The sequence below is a fragment of the Lepisosteus oculatus genome, chromosome 14 (genome assembly GCF_040954835.1).
Source record: "Lepisosteus oculatus isolate fLepOcu1 chromosome 14, fLepOcu1.hap2, whole genome shotgun sequence".
Taxonomy (NCBI): Eukaryota; Metazoa; Chordata; class Actinopteri; order Semionotiformes; family Lepisosteidae; genus Lepisosteus; species Lepisosteus oculatus.
This window is the reverse complement of record NC_090709.1, coordinates 38,679,326-38,701,707: the sequence shown is the minus strand read 5'-3', so window position 1 is coordinate 38,701,707 and position 22,382 is coordinate 38,679,326. Positions and strand designations below refer to the sequence as shown.

Sequence of the window (22,382 nt, the reverse complement as noted above, 5' to 3'; positions counted from 1 at the left end):
ACTGGACAGGATGTGAGGAGGACAGCGGTCTGGACTCTACCCTGCGGAGGAGCAGGTACACAGCCCTGACGGTGTCTCTCCTGGTCTTCAGGAGGTGAGTGTCCTCCAGCCTGCTGTCGTATCTCCTGGCCTCGCCCTCCTCAGTGTTGAAGCTGCGCAGAGTCCTGATGCCCGACACGGACTCGCCCGCCGCCTCGTTCGCCCTGGCCACCGAGTCCTGCACCTCCTTCGACAGCCTCTGCAGGACACGCGACAGTGAGAGCACAGGTGAGACAGGTGGGATAGTGCCTGCCCTGGGCCGTACCTGGTAGGACAGGTGAGACAGGTGGGATAGTGCCTGCCCTGGGCCGTACCTGGTAGTACAGGTGAGACAGGTGGGATAGTGCCTGCCCTGGGCCGTACCTGGTAGTACAGGTGGGACAGGTGGGATAGTGCCTGCCCTGGGCCGTACCTGGTAGTACAGGTGAGACAGGTGGGATAGTGCCTGCCCTGGGCCGTACCTGGTAGTACAGGTAGGACAGGTGGGATAGTGCCTGCCCTGGGCCGTACCTGGTAGTAGGTGTCGTAGACGTTCTGCAGCAGGCCCGTCACGGGCGTCTCGGTCAGCATGAGCAGGGTGAGCTTCCAGGACAGGCTGACCATGAGGGCCAGCATGCCCACGGTCCTGACCAGCGTCCGGAGCAGCACGTTCACGTTCAGGGCCACCGTCATGCCCATCAGCCTGGTGTCCGTGGCCAGCCGGGAGGTCAGGTCCCCTGCAGGGCACAGCGGGGGCGGGTCAGCGCGAGAGCAGGCCCCCGAGAGCCACGGGCCTCTGTGGCCCCGACACCCCACAGCCCTACAGGTGGGATTCAGGGTTCCCCACAACCGGCTCCTGTCCAGTTACCACCTGCTCGTGCCACAGGGCAGCTCGGCCCTCGGCCCTCGGGGGTCAGAGTTCAGGGGGCTCAGGGTTCAGGGCAGCTCGGCCCTCGGGGCTCGGGGGTCAGAGTTCAGGGGGCTCAGGGCTCTGGGCAGCTCGGCCCTTATGACTCAGGGGGCTCAGAGGACTCAGGGCTCAGGGCTTAGAGAGCTCAGGAGGCTCAGGGGGCAGGGGGCAGGGGTCTCAAGGGGCAGGGGGCTCAGGGCTCCTCTCTCACCTGTTTTGGTCGTTTCGAAGAAGCCGACCTCCTGTCGCACCAGAGCGCCGAAGAGCAGCACCTTGATCCTCCGCGAGAAACCAGCGATGCAGCACATGAACAGGCCCCCACGACACCCTGCACACAGAGAGCTGTGGACACAGGGCACCCCCAGATCAGAGCACTTCTGATACACACAGACACACCCCGCACACAGAGAGCTGTGGACACAGGGCACCCCCAGATCAGAGCACTGCTGATACACACAGACACACCCCACACACAGAGAGCTCTGGACACAGGGCACCCCCAGATCAGAGCACTGCTGATACACACAGACACACCCCGCACACAGAGAGCTCTGGACACAGGGCACCCCCAGATCAGAGCACTGCTGATACACACAGACACACCCCGCACACAGAGAGCTCTGGACACAGGGCACCCCCAGATCAGAGCACTGCTGATACACACAGACACACCCCGCACACAGAGAGCTGTGGACACAGGGCACCCCCAGATCAGAGCACTGCTGATACACACAGACACACCCCGCACACAGAGAGCTGTGGACACAGGGCACCCCCAGATCAGAGCACTGCTGATACACACAGACACACCCCACACACAGAGAGCTCTGGACACAGGGCACCCCCAGATCAGAGCACTGCTGATACACACAGACACACCCCGCACACAGAGAGCTCTGGACACAGGGCACCCCCAGATCAGAGCACTGCTGATACACACAGACACACCCCGCACACAGAGAGCTCTGGACACAGGGCACCCCCAGATCAGAGCACTACTGATACACACAGACACACCCCGCACACGGAGAGCTCTGGACACAGGACACTGAGCACTGAGAGAGACAGACAGGTCTCACCTGCCAATGGAGAAGACACTGAGAGAGACAGACAGGTCTCACCTGCCCATGGAGAAGACACTGAGAGAGACAGACAGGTCTCACCTGCCAATGGAGAAGAGGCCCATGAACAGGATGGCCGTCAGGAAATTGCTCTGCTGGTACTGGGAGCCCAGGATATCGATCACCTTCCCAGTGTAGAAGGGGATAAACATCTCACCTGCCCACAGACACACAGAGTCAACACACCGAGCTGCGGGACTGTCTCCTGTCCCAGTGTTCCCAGTGTGAGAGGAGTGGAATGGGCTGTGTGTTAATCAGAAGCTCGTCAGCAGCAGTGTTCACACACTCTGTACACACACGAGCTGCTGGACTGTCTCCTGTCCCAGTGTGCCCAGTGTGAGAGGAGTGGAATGGGCTGTGTGTTAATCAGAAGCTCGTCAGCAGCAGTGTACACACACTCTGTACACACACGAGCTGCTGGACTGTCTCCTGTCCCAGTGTGCCCAGTGTGAGAGGAGTGGAATGGGCTGTGTGTTAATCAGAAGCTCATCAGCAGCAGTGTACACACACTCTGTACACACACGAGCTGCGGGACTGTCTCCTGTCCCAGTGTTCCCAGTGTGCCCAGTGTGAGAGGAGTGGAATGGGCTGTGTGTTAATCAGAAGCTCGTCAGCAGCAGTGTACACACACTCTGTACACACACGAGCTGCTGGACTGTCTCCTGTCCCAGTGTGCCCAGTGTGAGAGGAGTGGAATGGGCTGTGTGTTAATCAGAAGCTCATCAGCAGCAGTGTACACACACTCTGTACACACACGAGCTGCGGGACTGTCTCCTGTCCCAGTGTTCCCAGTGTGCCCAGTGTGAGAGGAGTGGAATGGGCTGTGTGTTAATCAGAAGCTCGTCAGCAGCAGTGTTCACACACTCTGTACACACACGAGCTGCGGGACTGTCTCCTGTCCCAGTGTGCCCAGTGTTCCCAGTGTGAGAGGAGTGGAATGGGCAGAGGCAGGACTCACAGAGCACGGCGAGGGCCAGGAAGACGAAGGCGGCGCCCATGGGCAGCAGGTCGGGCCGGTAGAGGCGCAGCACCCGCAGGAAGAGCCCCCGGGCCGCCCTCTCGCCGCCCCCCGGCGCCCCGCCCTCGGGGAAGCTGCCCTCCCAGAAGAGCGCGGCGGCGGCCGTGGCCCCCAGGCGCAGCGCGGCGAACCCGGGGCCCCCGGTGCCCAGGGGCCGCCCGCCCAGCGCCAGGCGCCCGCTCTCGTAGGCAGGGCCCAGCAGGCACAGGGCCGCCAGCCCGCGGCGCCGCGCCCCGCCCGCCAGCCGCCACAGCGCGGCCAGACGCAGGCCCGCCAGCAGCCAGAGCTGCGCCAGGCGCTCGGGGGCGAAGGGGCCCCGCGGGGCCGGCAGCAGGATGGAGGAGCCCCGCTCCAGCCCCGCCCACAGCGCCAGGTCGCAGGCCAGCAGCGCCGCCCACGCACACACACCGCGCAGGGCCTGAGGGGGGCCGGGCATCGCACCTGCGGGACAGAGAGAGAGAGAGTGAGCCTGCAGGGCCTGACGTCTACTGTCTGTGTGTGTGTGTGTGTGAGGACAGACACCCCACTGCAGGGCCTGACGTCTACTGTCTGTGTGTGTGTGTGAGGACAGACACCCCACTGCAGGGCCTGACGTCTACTGTCTGTGTGTGTGTGTGAGGACAGACACCCCACTGCAGGGCCTGACGTCTACTGTCTGTGTGTGTGTGAGGACAGACACCCCACTGCAGGGCCTGACGTCTACTGTCTGTGAGAGGACAGACATCCCACTGCAGGGCCTGACGTCTACTGTCTGTGTGTGAGGACAGACACCCCACTGCAGGGCCTGACGTCTACTGTCTGTGTGTGTGTGTGTGAGGACAGACACCCCACTGCAGGGCCTGACGTCCACTGTCTGTGTGTGTGTGAGGACAGACACCCCACTGCAGGGCCTGACGTCTACTGTCTGTGTGTGTGTGTGAGGACAGACACCCCACTGCAGGGCCTGACGTCTACTGTCTGTGTGTGTGTGTGTGAGGACAGACACCCCACTGCAGGGCCTGACGTCTACTGTCTGTGTGTGTGTGTGAGGACAGACACCCCACTGCAGGGCCTGACGTCTACTGTCTGTGTGTGTGTGTGAGGACAGACACCCCACTGCAGGGCCTGACGTCTACTGTCTGTGTGTGTGTGTGAGGACAGACACCCCACTGCAGGGCCTGACGTCTACTGTCTGTGTGTGTGTGAGGACAGACCCCACTGCAGGGCCTGACGTCTACTGTCTGTGTGTGTGTGTGGACAGACACCCCACTGCAGGGCCTGACGTCTACTGTCTGTGTGTGTGTGAGGACAGACACCCCACTGCAGGGCCTGACGTCTACTGTCTGTGTGTGAGGACAGACACCCCACTGCAGGGCCTGACGTCTACTGTCTGTGTGTGAGGACAGACACCCCACTGCAGGGCCTGACGTCTACTGTCTGTGTGTGTGTGAGGACAGACACCCCACTGCAGGGCCTGACGTCTACTGTCTGTGTGTGTGTGTGTGAGGACAGACACCCCACTGCAGGGCCTGACGTCTACTGTCTGTGAGAGGACAGACACCCCACTGCAGGGCCTGACGTCTACTGTCTGTGTGTGTGTGGACAGAACCCCCGCCTGCGGGACAGAGACAGAGACAGGTCCTGAGCCCAGTGTGTCTGTCTGTCAGTACCCATCGGTACCGGCGCCCCGGGCTGACCCGCTTTCCGCTTGCAACGACACCGACACCTACACCGAGCCGGAGCCGCCTTCCCAGCCCAGCCCACCCGCGCTCACGACACCGACACGAACACGACACACGACACACGGGAACACACACACCACCCCGGCCGCCGGGTCAGAACCGCCTCACCTGAGCTCATGTCCGCAGTCCGCTCCGGCACCAGCAGACTCTCACCCGGGTCTGACTCGGGCGCTTGCGCTTTCGCTTTCGCTCCGAGCCGACGGCGGGACTTCCCCGGGCGGAGCTGGGCGGGGGGAGGGGAGGACAGGAGCCTGTTTCAGGGCATCTCCCGGGCCCAGGCAACCGGGCCCGACCAGGACACCAGGGCCCAGGCACATCGCTGAGCTGGGGGGCTGGGAGCCGGGGTCGGGGGGCTGGGGTCAGGGGCCCGGGGGGCTGGCAGCCGGGATCAGGGGGTCTCGCTGCAGCGAGCGGCCACAGTTGCAGTCCCTCATGCGGCCACACGGTGGAGCCCCCGCGCCGCAGGTCCGCTGTGGACGCGCTTCCCGTAAACCGGCCCGCCCTGCTCCTGTTATTTACAAGAAGCCCTCCCTCCCTCTCTTCCCGCGGGGTTCACCGTGGGGATTTCCCGGGCGCCGCTGTGAGCTCGGCCGAGGCCCTGGCCTTGTCCTGCACCACGGTCTCTTCTCTCACGGCTCTGCGAATTAAACACGATTTACTGCCCCGTACTCTGCTTTTACCCTGCACTCCCTGGGCTTGGCTGCTCTTGTCCTGCGTTTCTGTACCTGAATTCGCCGGCTTTTAGTACGTTTAACCGTCGCAGACCGCAAAGGGTTTGAAAAGGTTGAAAATCGCGTCTTTAGCGACCGTGTTTGGATCCGAGCCGGAAGCTAGGACACCGTCGCCATGGCAGCCTATCGGGGGTCAGAGGTCAAGATCGCGCGCGCTTCCGCTTCCGGCGAGGCCAACCTGCCCGGCGGCTCGCTGCCCGGCAACCAGTGACGCGCCGAATCTGATTGGCTGAAAAACGAGCTCTTGCGTAGCCAATAGGAATCCCCGAAATAGGTTTTTTTTTTAATTCGGTATTTTTTGTAGAGAAGCCAGGGTATCGGCTTCAACCACAGGGCTGGGCAGCCTGTTCCCCACCCCCACCCCCCTCTGTGTACAGAAGAGCCTCCTGTCCTGACTGGAGGAGCTCACCCAGCTGTGTCTGGAGAGAAGCCAGGGTATCGGCTTCAACCACAGGGCTGGGCAGCCTGTTCCCCACCCCCACCTCCCTCTGTGTACAGAAGAGCCTCCTGTCCTGACTGGAGGAGCTCACCCAGCTGTGTCTGGAGAGAAGCCAGGGTATCGGCTTCAACCACAGGGCTGGGCAGCCTGTTCCCCACCCCCACCCCCCTCTGTGTACAGCAGAGCCTCCTGTCCTGACTGGAGGAGCTCACCCAGCTGTGTCTGGAGAGGAGCCAGGGTATCGGCTTCAACTTCTGATTCTACCGTCTGCTGGATGAGATCACCGCTTGATCAAACATTTTTTTTAAAAATAAGAACAGTCAAGGAAGCCAAGTGAAAACACACAAAAATATTTTATTCTGAAACCAGAAGAAGACGCCAGAACGATTCTGCCACAGCGGGAAGCCGATCCGGGAGCTGGGGAGGCTCCGCTCGGATCGGCCTGGACCGGGATCACGTGGAGAGACTGCAGGAGCAGGAGACCATCTGACATAACTGAGCAATAAATTACGAGTCGTGAGTGGAGCTCTCCCGCACAGCACGCTGGCACCCTCCCGTGATAATAATAATGATAATGATGATAATAATAATAATATTAATAATGATAATAATTGCTTACACTTATATAGCGCTTTTCTGGACACTCCACTCAGAGCACTTTACAGGTAATGGGGATCCCCTCCACCACCACCAGTGTGTACCCCACCTGGATGATGCGCCAGAACACTCCCCACACAGCAGCTCTCAGGGGGAGGAGAGCAGAGGGATGAGGCCAGTTCAGAGAGGGGGGTGATCAGGAGGCCAGGACTGGTAAGGGCCCATGGGAAATGTGGCCAGGACGCCGGGGTTACACCCCTACTCTTTTCGAGAAACGCCCTGGGATTTGTAATGACCACAGAGAGTCAGGATAATACAGGGAGAGTCTGCAGCTGGTACTGCTCACAGAACCGGGCCCGGTCCTGACCCACAGCACTGTGTCTGCGGCTGGTACTGCTCACAGAACCGGGCCCGGTCCTGACCCACAGCACTGTGTCTGCGGCTGGTACTGCTCACAGAACCGGGCCCGGTCCTGACCCACAGCACAGTGTCTGCAGCTGGTACTGCTCACAGAACCGGGCCCGGTCCTGAGGCGGTCCAGTGGCTCAGAGTGAGTGGGTCTGACTGGGTCCGAGTCTGGGGAGAGAGAGGGGGCGCAGCAGGAGAGCAGGTTCTGGGGTTCTGGGGTTCTGGGGTCACAGAGGGCGCTGGAACCCCTGGTTCTGCTTCTGCACCAGCCCCCAGTACACCCCCCTGCTCTCCAGCAGCTGGGCGTGGCTCCCCTGCTCCACCACCGCGCCCCCCGACAGAACCACGATGTGGTCCGCCTGCTCCACCACCGCCATCCGGTGAGCGATCAGCAGGACCGAGCAGGGCCGCGACCCGTCCAGCAGGGCCTGGTGCACCTGCAGAGAGAGAGAGGGGTTAATACACACTGTACAGAGAGAGAGAGGGGTTAATACACACTGAGAGAGAGAGGGGTTAATACACACTGAGACACTGCACAGAGAGAAAGGGGTTAATACAGACAGAGACACTGCACACAGAGAGAGAGAGGGGTTAATACAGACAGAGACACTGCACAGAGAGAGAGAGAGGGGTTAATACAGACAGAGACACTGCACAGAGAGAGAGAGGGGTTAATACAGAGACACTGCACAGAGAGAAAGGGGTTAATACACACTGAAACACTGCACACACAGAGAGAGAGGGGTTAATACAGACAGAGACACTGCACAGAGAGAGAGAGAGGGGTTAATACAGACAGAGACACTGCACAGAGAGAGAGAGAGGGGTTAATACAGACAGAGACACTGCACAGAGAGAGAGAGAGGGGTTAATACACACTGAGACACTGCACAGAGAGAAAGGGGTTAATACACACTGAAACACTGCACACAGAGAGAGAGAGGGGTTAATACAGACAGAGACACTGCAAAGAGAGAGAGACAGGTTGTGTACCAGCCCTACCATGTGTTCGCTCTCAGTGTCCAGTGAGCTGGTGGCGTCATCAAGGACGAGGACCTGCGGGTGTCTGATCAGGGCCCGGGCGATGGCAATGCGCTGTTTCTGTCCCCCAGATAGCTGTCCCCCCTTCTCCCCCGCATCTGAGACACGGAGACACAGACCAGACTGAGCCCAGCCCAGCAGAGTACACTACAGCCCAGTACAGCACACTACAGCCCAGCTCAGCAGAGTACACTACAGCCCAGTACAGCCCAGCCCAGCAGAGTACACTACAGCCCAGTACAGCCCAGTACAGCCCAGTACAGCCCAGTACAGTAGAGTACACTACAGCCCAGTACAGTAGAGTACAGTAGAGTACACTACAGCACAGCTCAGCAGAGTACACTCAGCACCCAGAGAAACAGAAACGCCTGAGGACAGACAGACGGACAGGTGGACAGGCACTCTCAGACTGGACAGACGGACGGACAGGTGGACAGGCACTCTCAGACTGGACAGACAGGTGGACAGGCACTCTCAGACGGGACAGACGGACGGACAGGTGGACAGGCACTCTCAGACCGGACAGACGGACAGACGGACAGGCACTCTTAGACTGGACAGACAGACGGACAGACGGACAGGCACTCTTAGACTGGACAGACAGACGGACAGGCACTCTTAGACTGGACAGACAGACAGACAGGCACTCTCAGACTGGACAGACAGACGGACAGGTGGACAGGTGCCCTCAGAGTGGACAGACAGACAAGTGGACAGGCCGGACCTGTGTTGTAGCCGCTCTGCAGCCCCTGGATGAAGTCGTGGGCGTTGGCCTGCCGGGCAGCGCTGGTCACGTCCTCGTCCTCGGCGTCCTCTCGTCCATAGGCGATGTTCTCCCTGACCGGGCGAGCAAACAGCACTGGCTCCTGGCTGACCACTGCGATCTGGACAGAGAGAGAGGGGACACACTGACCACTGTGATCTGGACAGGGGAAGAGCGGACACACTGACCACCGCAATCTGGACACACACAGAGTCTGGACACACTGACCACTGTAGTACAGTCCAGTATCAGTACCTCGCTGTGCTGTAGTACAGTGCAGTATAGTATTATTACTGTAGTACAGTGTAGTACAGTGTTATCACTGTAGTACAGTATCGGTGCCTCGCTGTGCTGTAGTACAGTGCAGTACAGTGTTATCACTGTAGTACAGTATCGGTGCCTCACTGTGCTGTAGTACAGTGCAGTACAGTGTTATTACTGTAGTACAGTGCAGTATCGGTACCTCGCTGTGCTGTAGTACAGTGCAGTACAGTGTTATTACTGCAGTACAGTATCGGTACCTTGCTGTGCTGTAGTACAGTGCAGTACAGTGTTATTACTGCAGTACAGTGCAGTATCGGTACCTCGCTGTGCTGTAGTACAGTGCAGTACAGTGTTATTATTGTAGTACAGTGCAGTATCGGTACCTCGCTGTGCTGTAGTACAGTGCACTACAGTGTTATTACTGCAGTACAGTATCGGTACCTCGCTGTGCTGTAGTACAGTGCAGTACAGTGTTATTACTGCAGTACAGTATCAGTGCCTCGCTGTGCTGTAGTACAGTGCAGTACAGTGTTATTATTGTAGTACAGTATCGGTACCTCGCTGTGCTGTAGTACAGTGCAGTACAGTGTTATTACTGCAGTACAGTGCAGTATCGGTACCTGGCTGTGCTGTAGTACAGTGCAGTACAGTGTTATTACTGTAGTACAGTATCAGTACCTCACTGTGCTGTAGTACAGTGCAGTACAGTATTATTACTGTAGTACAGTATCGGTGCCTCGCTGTGCTGTAGTACAGTGCAGTACAGTGTTATTACTGCAGTACAGTGCAGTATCGGTACCTCGCTGTGCTGTAGTACAGTGCAGTATAGTGTTATTACTGTAGTACAGTGCAGTATCGGTACCTCGCTGTGCTGTAGTACAGTGCAGTACAGTGTTATTACGGCAGTACAGTGCAGTACAGTGTTATTACTGTAGTACAGTATCGGTGCCTCGCTGTGCTGTAGTACAGGGCAGTACAGTGTTATTACTGTAGTACAGTATCAGTACCTTGCTGTGCTGTAGTACAGTGCAGTACAGTGTTATTACTGCAGTACAGTGCAGTATCGGTACCTCGCTGTGCTGTAGTACAGTGCAGTACAGTGTTATTACTGTAGTGCAGTATCAGTACCTTGCTGTGCTGTAGTACAGTGCAGTACAGTGTTATTACTGTAGTACAGTATCAGTACCTTGCTGTGCTGTAGTACAGTGCAGTACAGTGTTATTACTGTAGTACAGTGCAGTATCGGTACCTCGCTGTGCTGTAGTACAGTGCAGTACAGTGTTATTACTGCAGTACAGTGTTATTACTGCAGTACAGTGTCGGTGCCTCGCTGTGCTGTAGTACAGTGCAGTACAGTGTTATTACTGTAGTACAGTATCAGTACCTCGCTGTGCTGTAGTACAGTGCAGTACAGTGTTATTACTGTAGTACAGTATCGGTACCTCACTGTGCTGTAGTACAGTGCAGTACAGTGTTATTACTGTAGTACAGTGTTATTACTGTAGTACCTTGCTGTGCTGTAGTACAGTGCAGTACAGTGTTATTACTGTAGTACAGTATCGGTACCTCGCTGTGCTGTAGAACAGTGCAGTACAGTGTTATTACTGCAGTACAGTGCAGTATCGGTGCCTCGCTGTGCTGTAGTACAGTGCAGTACAGTGTTATTACTGTAGTGCAGTATCAGTACCTTGCTGTGCTGTAGTACAGTGCAGTACAGTGTTATTACTGTAGTACAGTATCAGTACCTTGCTGTGCTGTAGTACAGTGCAGTACAGTGTTATTACTGTAGTACAGTACAGTATCGGTGCCTCGCTGTGCTGTAGTACAGTGCAGTACAGTGTTATTACTGTAGTACAGTATCGGTGCCTCACTGTGCTGTAGTACAGTGCAGTACAGTGTTATTACTGCAGTACAGTGTTATTACTGCAGTACAGTATCGGTGCCTCGCTGTGCTGTAGTACAGTGCAGTACAGTGTTATTACTGCAGTACAGTATCGGTGCCTCGCTGTGCTGTAGTACAGTGCAGTACAGTGTTATTACTGTAGTGCAGTATCAGTACCTTGCTGTGCTGTAGTACAGTGCAGTACAGTGTTATTACTGTAGTACAGTATCGGTACCTCGCTGTGCTGTAGTATAGTGCAGTACAGTGTTATTACTGTAGTACAGTATCGGTACCTCGCTGTGCTGTAGTACAGTGCAGTACAGTGTTATTACTGTAGTACAGTATCGGTACCTCGCTGTGCTGTAGTACAGTGCAGTACAGTGTTATTACTGCAGTACAGTAAAGTATCAGTACCTTGCTGTGCTGTAGTACAGTGCAGTACAGTGTTATTACTGTAGTACAGTATCGGTACCTCGCTGTGCTGTAGTACAGTGCAGTACAGTGTTATTACTGCAGTACAGTACAGTATCGGTGCCTCGCTGTGCTGTAGTACAGTGCAGTACAGTGTTATTACTGTAGTGCAGTATCAGTACCTTGCTGTGCTGTAGTACAGTGCAGTACAGTGTTATTACTGTAGTACAGTATCGGTACCTCGCTGTGCTGTAGTACAGTGCAGTACACTGTTATTACTGCAGTACAGTGCAGTATCGGTACCTTGCTGTGCTGTAGTACAGTGCAGTACAGTGTTATTAATGTAGTACAGTATCGGTACCTCACTGTGCTGTAGTACAGTGCAGTACAGTGTTATTACTGTAGTACAGTATCGGTACCTCGCTGTGCTGTAGTACAGTGCAGTACACTGTTATTACTGCAGTACAGTACAGTATCGGTGCCTCGCTGTGCTGTAGTACAGTGCAGTACAGTGTTATTACTGTAGTACAGTATCGGTGCCTCACTGTGCTGTAGTACAGTGCAGTACAGTGTTATTACTGTAGTACAGTATCGGTACCTCGCTGTGCTGTAGTACAGTGCAGTACAGTGTTATTACTGTAGTGCAGTATCAGTACCTTGCTGTGCTGTAGTACAGTGCAGTACAGTGTTATTACTGTAGTACAGTATCGGTACCTCGCTGTGCTGTAGTACAGTGCAGTACACTGTTATTACTGCAGTACAGTGCAGTATCGGTACCTTGCTGTGCTGTAGTACAGTGCAGTACAGTGTTATTACTGTAGTACAGTATCAGTACCTCGCTGTGCTGTAGTACAGTGCAGTACAGTGTTATTACTGCAGTACAGTGCAGTATCGGTACCTTGCTGTGCAGGTAGCTGTGCTCGTACTCCTGTAGCAGGTGTCCGTCCAGCAGGATCTCTCCCTCCTGGGGCTCGTAGAATCTCTCCAGCAGACTCACACAGGTGGTCTTTCCTCCTCCGGAGGGTCCGACCAGAGCGGTGATCTGGCCAGGCCTCAGCTCCAGAGAAACATTCTGCAGTAACACAGATTGAAGAGTTATATCTTTATTACAGTGCTGTGACTAAGCCATCAGCCTCATGGTGGATGAAAATGTAACAGCAGTGTCATTAATTAGAAATCACTCCCTGTGCTATTACACTGCTCCTCCACTACTGCAGTATATCACTATAATTCCTGCCTTCAATACCGCTGTCTAGTATGTTTGTGTTGCTAAAACACTGCTGTGCAGCGTGTACCGCGCATACAGTCTTGTAACAAGGTTATTACATTATTATTACAAGCGTCCGCAGTGTTATTACCAACGTGTGGAAACAACGCTGTCATGCAGTGTGTCTCACACACTATTGTGGCAATTTTATTACACTGTTATTATTATATGAATAATAATATATTGTTATTATATTGTTATTTATAGTGTCATTACCACCTTCAGTATCATTCTCGTGTATGTTTGTACTACAGTAATTGTGTCACGCAGTGTGTCCGCATGTGTGTGAGCCAGTGTGTTATTACAGTGTTACTGCATGTGTGTGCGGTGTTATTACACTGTTATCACTACCTTCAGCCCCAAGGTGTCCAGCAACAACGCCGTCGTGCAGGATGTGTATGACAAGAGTATTGCAGAAATGTTATTACACTGTTATTACCTGTGTCTGCAGTGTTCATACTATGTTCAGTATCACCGTCTGCTAAGTTTGTGCTCAGTAACTGTCACACAGTGTGTCAGTATGTAGGGAGCCAGTATGTTATTACAATCTTATTCCACGCAGTTGTAGTATTATTACAGTGTTATTACTACCTTCAGCTTTAAGGCGTAAGGGTATAACGCTGTCGTGTAGTGTGTGTGTGTGACAGTATTATAGCAACGTTATTACACTTTTATTACATGAGTCTGCTGTTCTATTACCCATCTTCTGTACCACTGCCTGGTAAGTTTGTGCTCAGTAACTGCGTCACGCAGCGTGTCAGCATGTGTGTTTTTGAGCCCGTATGTTATTACAGTGTTATTGCCCGTGTCCGCAGTGTTATTACACTGTTATTACTACCTTCAGCACCAGGGTGTCGGGCCTGCTCTGGTAGGCGAAGCTGACGTTCCTGAACACCACGTGGCCGTTCAGGGCGCGGGGCGCCAGGGTGCCACTGGGGGGCGTGAGAGGGGTCCTGTCCACGTACTCGAAGATCTTCTCCGATGCCCCGATGGCCTTCTTAACGTGGGGGAAGTAATTCAGCATCACCTGGGGCGAAGACGGGCAGGCAGAGTGGGTGACAGCGCCCCCCCGGAAGGGTGACCCCACCACCGTCGTCACGGGAACCCTACCTCGACAGCGGAGGAGAACTGCAGCTCGTACAGCACGAAGGACACCAGATCCCCACTGCTCACATCACCCCGCGTCACCAGCCGACCGCCGTAGTACAGAATACTGACCTTCAGGGCCAGACTGGACAGCTGGGAGAGAGAGAGAGACGCACTGTCACACACACACTCCTGTACAGACTGCAGGACAGGACACAGACTGGACAGCTGGGAGAGAGAGAGAGACACTGTCACACACACACTCCTGTACAGACTGCAGGACAGGACACAGACTGGACAGCTGGGAGAGAGAGAGACACACTGTCACACACACACTGCTGTACAGACTGCAGGACAGGACACAGACTGGACAGCTGGGAGAGAGAGAGAGACACTGTCACACACACACTCCTGTACAGACTGCAGGACAGGACACAGACTGGACAGCTGGGAGAGAGAGAGACACACTGTCACACACACACTGCTGTACAGACTGCAGGACAGGACACAGACTGGACAGCTGGGAGAGAGAGAGAGACACTGTCACACACACACTCCTGTACAGACTGCAGGACAGGACACAGACTGGACAGCTGGGAGAGAGAGAGAGAGAGACACACTGTCACACACACACTCCTGTACAGACTGCAGGACAGGACACAGACTGGACAGCTGGGAGAGAGAGAGACACACTGTCACACACACACTGCTGTACAGACTGCAGGACAGGACACAGACTGGACAGCTGGGAGAGAGAGAGAGACACTGTCACACACACACTCCTGTACAGACTGCAGGACAGGACACAGACTGGACAGCTGGGAGAGAGAGAGAGAGAGACACACTGTCACACACACACTCCTGTACAGACTGCAGGACAGGACACAGACTGGACAGCAGGGAGAGAGAGAGAGAGACACACTGTCACACACACACTCCTGTACAGACTGCAGGACAGGACACAGACTGGACAGCTGGGAGAGAGAGAGAGACACACACTGTCACACACACACTCCTGTACAGACTGCAGGACAGGACACAGACTGGACAGCTGGGAGAGAGAGAGAGACACACTGTCACACACACACTCCTGTACAGACTGCAGGACAGGACACAGACTGGACAGCTGGGAGAGAGAGAGAGAGACACACTGTCACACACACACTCCTGTACAGACTGCAGGACAGGACACAGACTGGACAGCTGGGAGAGAGAGAGAGACACACACTGTCACACACACACTCCTGTACAGACTGCAGGACAGGACACAGACTGGACAGCTGGGAGAGAGAGAGAGACACACTGTCACACACACACTCCTGTACAGACTGCAGGACAGGACACAGACTGGACAGCTGGGAGAGAGAGAGAGAGACACACTGTCACACACACACTCCTGTACAGACTGCAGGACAGGACACAGACTGGACAGCTGGGAGAGAGAGAGACACACACACTGTCACACACACACTCCTGTACAGACTGCAGGACAGGACACAGACTGGAGAGCTGGGAGAGAGAGAGAGAGAGACACACTGTCACACACACACTCCTGTACAGACTGCAGGACAGGACACAGACTGGACAGCTGGGAGAGAGAGAGAGAGAGACACACTGTCACACACACACTCCTGTACAGACTGCAGGACAGGACACAGACTGGACAGCAGGGAGAGAGAGAGAGACACACACTGTCACACACACACTCCTGTACAGACTGCAGGACAGGACACAGACTGGACAGCTGGGAGAGAGAGAGAGACACACACTGTCACACACACACTCCTGTACAGACTGCAGGACAGGACACAGACTGGACAGCTGGGAGAGAGAGACACTGTCACACACACACACTCCTGTACAGACTGCAGGACAGGACACAGACTGGACAGCTGGGAGAGAGAGAGAGAGAGACACTGTCACACACACACACTCCTGTACAGACTGCAGGACAGGACACAGACTGGACAGCTGGGAGAGAGAGACACTGTCACACACACACACACACACACACACAGACAGCCGGTCACTCACGCTGTTGGTCCAGGTGGACAGCGCGTACGCTGCAGCCTCGATGCGGTTGAGGCGATAGGTGTCGTCCAGACGCTGGGCGTAGCGCCGGGCCTCGCCCTGCTCGTTGGCGAAGCTGCGCACGGTCTTCATGGAGGAGAAGGCCTGCAGGGCGATGTGGTTGGCCTTGGCCAGGGACTCCTGCACCCTCACCGACAGGGACTGCGGAGAGAGACGGGGGACAGGGGCTGGTGAGGACAGCAGGACAGACTGAGGACAGAGAGGGACATTGGGAGTCTGACTGACAGCACTGTCACACCTGGAGCGGATCAGACCGCTGCACTGTCACACCTGGAGCGGATCAGACCGCTGCACACTGGGAGTCTGACAGCACTGTCACACCTGGAGCGGATCAGACTGCTGCGCACTGGGAGTCTGACAGCACTGTCACACCTGGAGCGGATCAGACTGCTGCACACTGGGAGTCTGACTGACAGCACTGTCACACCTGGAGCGGATCAGACTGCTGCGCACTGGGAGTCTGACTGACTGCACTGTCACACCTGGAGTGGATCAGACTGCTGCGCACTGGGAGTCTGACTGACAGCACTGTCACACCTGGAGCGGATCAGACTGCTGCGCACTGGGAGTCTGACTGACAGCACTGTCACACCTGGAGCGGATCAGACTGCTGCGCACTGGGAGTCTGACTGACAGCACTGTCACACCTGGAGCGGATCAGACTGCTGCGCACTGGGAGTCTGACTGACAGCACTGTCACACCTGGAGCGGATCAGACTGCTGCACACTGGGAGTCTGACAGCACTGTCACACCTGGAGCGGATCAGACTGCTGCACTGTCACACCTGGAGCAGATCAGACTGCTGCACTGTCACACCTGGAGCAGATCAGACTGCTGCGCACTGGGAGTCTGACTGACAGCACTGTCACACCTGGAGCGGATCAGACTGCTGCACACTGGGAGTCTGACTGACAGCACTGTCACACCTGGAGCGGATCAGACTGCTGCACACTGGGAGTCTGACTGACAGCACTGTCACACCTGGAGCGGATCAGACCGCTGCACTGTCACACCTGGAGCGGATCAGACCGCTGCACTGTCACACCTGGAGCGGATCAGACCGCTCTGGCTGTACCTGGTAGAACTTGCCGGAGATCTCGGGGACGACCCAGATGACGGGCAGCCCCAGCGCGGTGAAGGCGGACAGCCGCCAGGACAGCCCCAGCATGAAGGAGAAGAGGAAGACAACGCGCATGAAGTACCACATGAGCAGGCTGAGCTTCTCGCTCAGGGACTCCGTCATGGTGTTGGTGTCGGTGGTGATCCGGGACACGATGTCACCTGGGGCAGGGGCAGAGGGCGTGCATACTCGTGTGAGTCCAATGTGTGTACAGCATCAGACAGAGTGAGCAGGGTTTGAGTACAGTATGAGAGAATGATCAGGGGGTGAGTACACTGTGTGTGTACGGTATGATCAGTGTGAGTACAGTATCAGACAGGGTGAGTAGGGGGTGAGTACAGTGTGAGTACACTGTGTGTACAGTATGATCAGTGTGAGACAGTATCAGAGTGAGTAGAGGGTGAGTACAGTGTGAGTACACTGTGTGTACAGTATGATCAGTGTGAGTACAGTATCAGACAGGGTGAGTAGGGGGTGAGTACAGTGTGAGTACCACTGTGTGTACAGTATGATCAGTGTGAGACAGTATCAGACAGGGTGAGTACAGTGTGAGTACACTGTGTGTACAGTATGATCAGTGTGAGACAGTATCAGAGTGAGTAGGGGGTGAGTACAGTGTGAGTACACTGTGTGTACAGTATGATCAGTGTGAGTACAGTATCAGACAGAGTGAGTAGGGGGTGAGCACAGTGTGAGTACACTGTGTGTACAGTATGATCAGTGTGAGACAGTATCAGACAGCGTGAGTACAGTGTGAGTACACTGTGTGTACAGTATGATCAGTGTGAGACAGTATCAGACAGAGTGAGTAGGGGGTGAGTACAGTGTGAGTACCACTGTGTGTACAGTATGATCAGTGTGAGTACAGTATCAGACAGAGTGAGTAGGGGGTGAGTACAGTGTGAGTACCACTGTGTGTACAGTATGATCAGTGTGACAGTATCAGACAGAGTGAGCAGGGTTTGAGTACAGTATGAGAGAATGATCAGGGGGTGAGTACACTGTGTGTGTACAGTATGATCAGTGTGAGTACAGTATCAGACAGGGTGAGTAGGGGGTGAGTACAGTGCGAGTACCACTGTGTGTACAGTATGATCAGTGTGAGACAGTATCAGACAGCGTGAGTACAGCGTGAGTACACTGTGTGTACAGTATGATCAGTGTGAGACAGTATCAGACAGCGTGAGTACAGCGTGAGTACACTGTGTGTACAGTATGATCAGTGTGAGTACAGTATCAGACAGAGTGAGTAGGGGGTGAGTACAGTGTGAGTACACTGTGTGTGTACAGTATGATCAGTGTGAGACAGTATCAGACAGAGTGAGTAGGGGGTGAGTACAGTGCGAGTACCACTGTGTGTACAGTATGATCAGTGTGAGACAGTATCAGACAGAGTGAGTAGGGGGTGAGTACAGTGCGAGTACCACTGTGTGTACAGTATGATCAGTGTGAGACAGTATCAGACAGCGTGAGTACAGTGTGAGTACACTGTGTGTACAGTATGATCAGTGTGAGACAGTATCAGACAGCGTGAGTACAGTGCAAGTACCACTGTGTGTACAGTATGATCAGTGTGAGTAAGATGTGAGTACAGTATAATCACAGTGCGAGTACGGTGTGAGTACAGTGCGAGTACCAGTTTGCTCCTTGTCGAAGAACGCAATCTCCTGCTTCAGGACGGAGCGGAAAACCAGGCTCTGGATTCTGGTGTGGATCCGGCTCATGGTCACGTTGTAGATCAGGTCGCAGACGAACTCGCACACCGCACTGAGAGGCACAGAGACACAGGGAGACAGGGAGACAGGGAGACAGGGAGACAGGGATCTGTAGTCCTGCGACAGCCCACTGGAACACACAGCGTACACACTGGGCCCTCTGTGTGTCAGGAGTATGCGAGTGTGTACGTGTGTGTGTGCCTGTGTGTCAGGTGTGTGCCTGTGCCTGTGTGTGTCAGGATCACACTCACCTCATGGCGGTCAGCAGGGTCATGGCAGTGATGGCGTGGGTGAAGGCCTCAGGGGCGTCCTCGTTCATGATCCAGTCCGTCATGCGTCCAGTGTAGTAGGGCATGGCCATCTCACCTGAGCACACACACCCCAGACACTCCTCAATCCACTGTCACACCTGGAGCGGATCAGACTGCTGCACACTGGGAGTCTGACAGCACTGTCACACCTGGAGCGGATCAGACTGCTGCACTGTCACACCTGGAGCAGATCAGACTGCTGCGCACTGGGAGTCTGACAGCACTGTCACACCTGGACTGGATCAGACTGCTGCGCACTGGGAGTCTGACTGACAGCACTGTCACACCTGGAGCGGATCAGACTGCTGCGCACTGGGAGTCTGACAGCACTGTCACACCTGGAGCGGATCAGACTGCTGCGCACTGGGAGTCTGACTGACTGCACTGTCACACCTGGAGCGGATCAGACTGCTGCGCACTGGGAGTCTGACTGACAGCACTGTCACACCTGGAGCGGATCAGACTGCTGCGCACTGGGAGTCTGACTGACAGCACTGTCACACCTGGAGCGGATCAGACTGCTGCACTGTCACACCTGGAGCGGATCAGACTGCTGCACTGACACACCTGGAGCGGATCAGACTGCTGCATTGTCACACCTGGAGCGGATCAGACTGCTGCGCACTGGGAGTCTGACTGACAGCACTGTCACACCTGGAGCAGATCAGACTGCTGCGCACTGGGAGTCTGACAGCACTGTCACACCTGGAGCAGATCAGACTGCTGCACACTGGGAGTCTGACAGCACTGTCACACCTGGAGCGGATCAGACTGCTGCGCACTGGGAGTCTGACTGACAGCACTGTCACACCTGGAGCGGATCAGACTGCTGCGCACTGGGAGTCTGACAGCACTGTCACACCTGGAGCGGATCAGACTGCTGCACACTGGGAGTCTGACTGACAGCACTGTCACACCTGGAGCGGATCAGACTGCTGCGCACTGGGAGTCTGACAGCACTGTCACACCTGGAGTGGATCAGACTGCTGCACACTGGGAGTCTGACTGACAGCACTGTCACACCTGGAGCGGATCAGACTGCTGCACACTGGGAGTCTGACAGCACTGTCACACCTGGAGCGGATCAGACTGCTGCACACTGGGAGTCTGACTGACAGCACTGTCACACCTGGAGCGGATCAGACTGCTGCGCACTGGGAGTCTGACTGACAGCACTGTCACACCTGGAGCGGATCAGACTGCTGCGCACTGGGAGTCTGACTGACAGCACTGTCACACCTGGAGCGGATCAGACTGCTGCGCACTGGGAGTCTGACAGCACTGTCACACCTGGAGCGGATCAGACTGCTGCACACTGGGAGTCTGACAGCACTGTCACACCTGGAGCGGATCAGACTGCTGCGCACTGGGAGTCTGACTGACAGCACTGTCACACCTGGAGCGGATCAGACTGCTGCGCACTGGGAGTCTGACAGCACTGTCACACCTGGAGCGGATCAGACTGCTGCACACTGGGAGTCTGACTGACAGCACTGTCACACCTGGAGCGGATCAGACTGCTGCGCACTGGGAGTCTGACTGACAGCACTGTCACACCTGGAGCGGATCAGACTGCTGCGCACTGGGAGTCTGTAAAACCCGGGGCGGACCAGTACTCACCCAGAGAGGAGACGATGAGGAAGACCATCACGCACACGAACTGCTTGGCGTTGGGGCGCATGTACCCCAGCAGCCTGTGCAGAGAGGGGCCGGGTCTGGGGGGGCCCCTGGAGGGCCCCGGGGCCGAGGAGGGCCCGTAGCGCTGCCAGAGCAGCGAGCTCACGGCCAGCGCGGCGTAGCCCTGCGCCAGGCCGCCCCAGGAGTGCCAGCCCCAGAGCAGGTCCAGCGCGGGGTCGCCCGCCGCGCGGCGCAGGGTGGCGTGTGCGGGGGGCAGCAGGGCCAGGACCGCCACCCCAGCGCCCGCGCCCCGCGGCCCCGACAGCGCGGGCAGGGCCAGCAGCGCCCCCAGCAGGGCCGCGCGCAGCGCGCCGGCCCCCCACACCGCCCACAGCGGGCTCAGGCCCAGCCCGGGGCCCAGCTGGAGCCAGCGCAGAGTCCGGACCGCACACAGGTCAGCGCCGAGCAGCACACAGAGAGACACCAGCGCCGGCATGGCCCTGAACACACACAGAGAGAGAGAGAGAGAGAGAGAGGGGTTAATCCACTCCAGGACACTGAACACTGAGAGAGAGGGGTTAATCCACTCCAGGACCCTGAACACTGAGAGAGAGAGAGGATAATCCACTCCAGGACACTGAACACACAGAGAGAGAGAGGGGTTAATCCACTCCAGGACACTGAACACAGAGAGGGGGGTTAATCCACTCCAGGACACTGAACACTGAGAGAGAGAGGGGGGTTAATCCACTCCAGGACACTGAACACAGAGAGGGGGGTTAATCCACTCCAGGACCCTGAACACTGAGAGAGAGGGGTTATTCCACTCCAGGACACTGAACACTGAGAGAGAGGGGTTATTCCACTCCAGGACACTGAACACTGAGAGAGAGAGGGGACAATACACTCCAGGACACTGAACACTGAGAGAGAGAGTACATTCGTGTTCAGCAGTAACGATGCGAGTCTCCTCACGCACGCTGTGAGGAAACCCCCTCCCCTGCTGGTCTGACTTTCACTTTCCCGTCCGCGCTCACCCGCCCAGAACCGACAGCCGGGCCAGGGGCGGCGGCGAACGGGCCGCGGCGTGGAAAAACCCCACAGAACTCCCGGATTATTTCACGACGCGCGGTTTTAGTCGATGTTGATGTTGTCGTCGTCTCACCTGCCTTCTCGCTGGCTCCTGGACTCGGCGGCGGCTTGGGCGTCACGCAGCGCGCTGTGCTTGAGCCTGTGGGCCGTGCGGGTCGGGGTGCCGGTTCCGGTGTCGGTTCGGGGGAGAGAGAGAGAGACAGAGACTCCTGGAGACGCCGTGTCCAGTGGACTGCGGGGTCGACCGGCTGCGCTGTTGCCTTTACAGCCTCCCGCGAAACCGAAAGTAGGTTTGAGAGGAAGTGGTAACCGAGACAGAATCACAGACACACCCCCCACGCACACACACACTCTCTCTCTGCACACGGACCCGGAAGCCCGCGGCGCGCTCTGCAGCTCCAGTTCCAGCACCAGGACCAGAGAGACGGTGAACTGACCCCACTCCCCACTCCCACTCGCGGACTCTCCACTTGCCGGGCAGAGCCTCGTCCGTGGACAAGAAACACGCGACACGGTCGTGACCGGGCCGGGAGCAGGCCGGACGCACAGCCGGGTAAGACTCCCGGGCCCCCGCGCAGGCCGCGCCGGGCAGGGCGTCCACGCGTGTGGGGGCCGCGCCGTGTGACAGAACCAGGGCACAGGTCAGGCGTCAGGCCCTGCAGTGGGGTGTCTGTCCTCACACACAGACAGTAGACGTCAGGCCCTGCAGTGGGGTGTCTGTCCTCACACACACACACAGACAGTAGACGTCAGGCCCT

At 56.3% G+C, this 22,382-nt stretch overlaps 1 protein-coding gene and 1 pseudogene across 2 annotated transcripts in view; one reads left to right on the top strand and one right to left on the bottom strand.

The window, feature by feature from the left end:
- Positions 1–21,906, bottom strand: part of LOC138243374 (uncharacterized) — a 30,255-nt pseudogene extending 8,349 nt beyond the window's left edge.
- The window catches only part of LOC107076259 (BOLA class I histocompatibility antigen, alpha chain BL3-7-like), a 78,035-nt gene that overhangs the window by 29,537 nt on the left and 26,116 nt on the right, over positions 1–22,382 (top strand). The window lies entirely within an intron of this gene.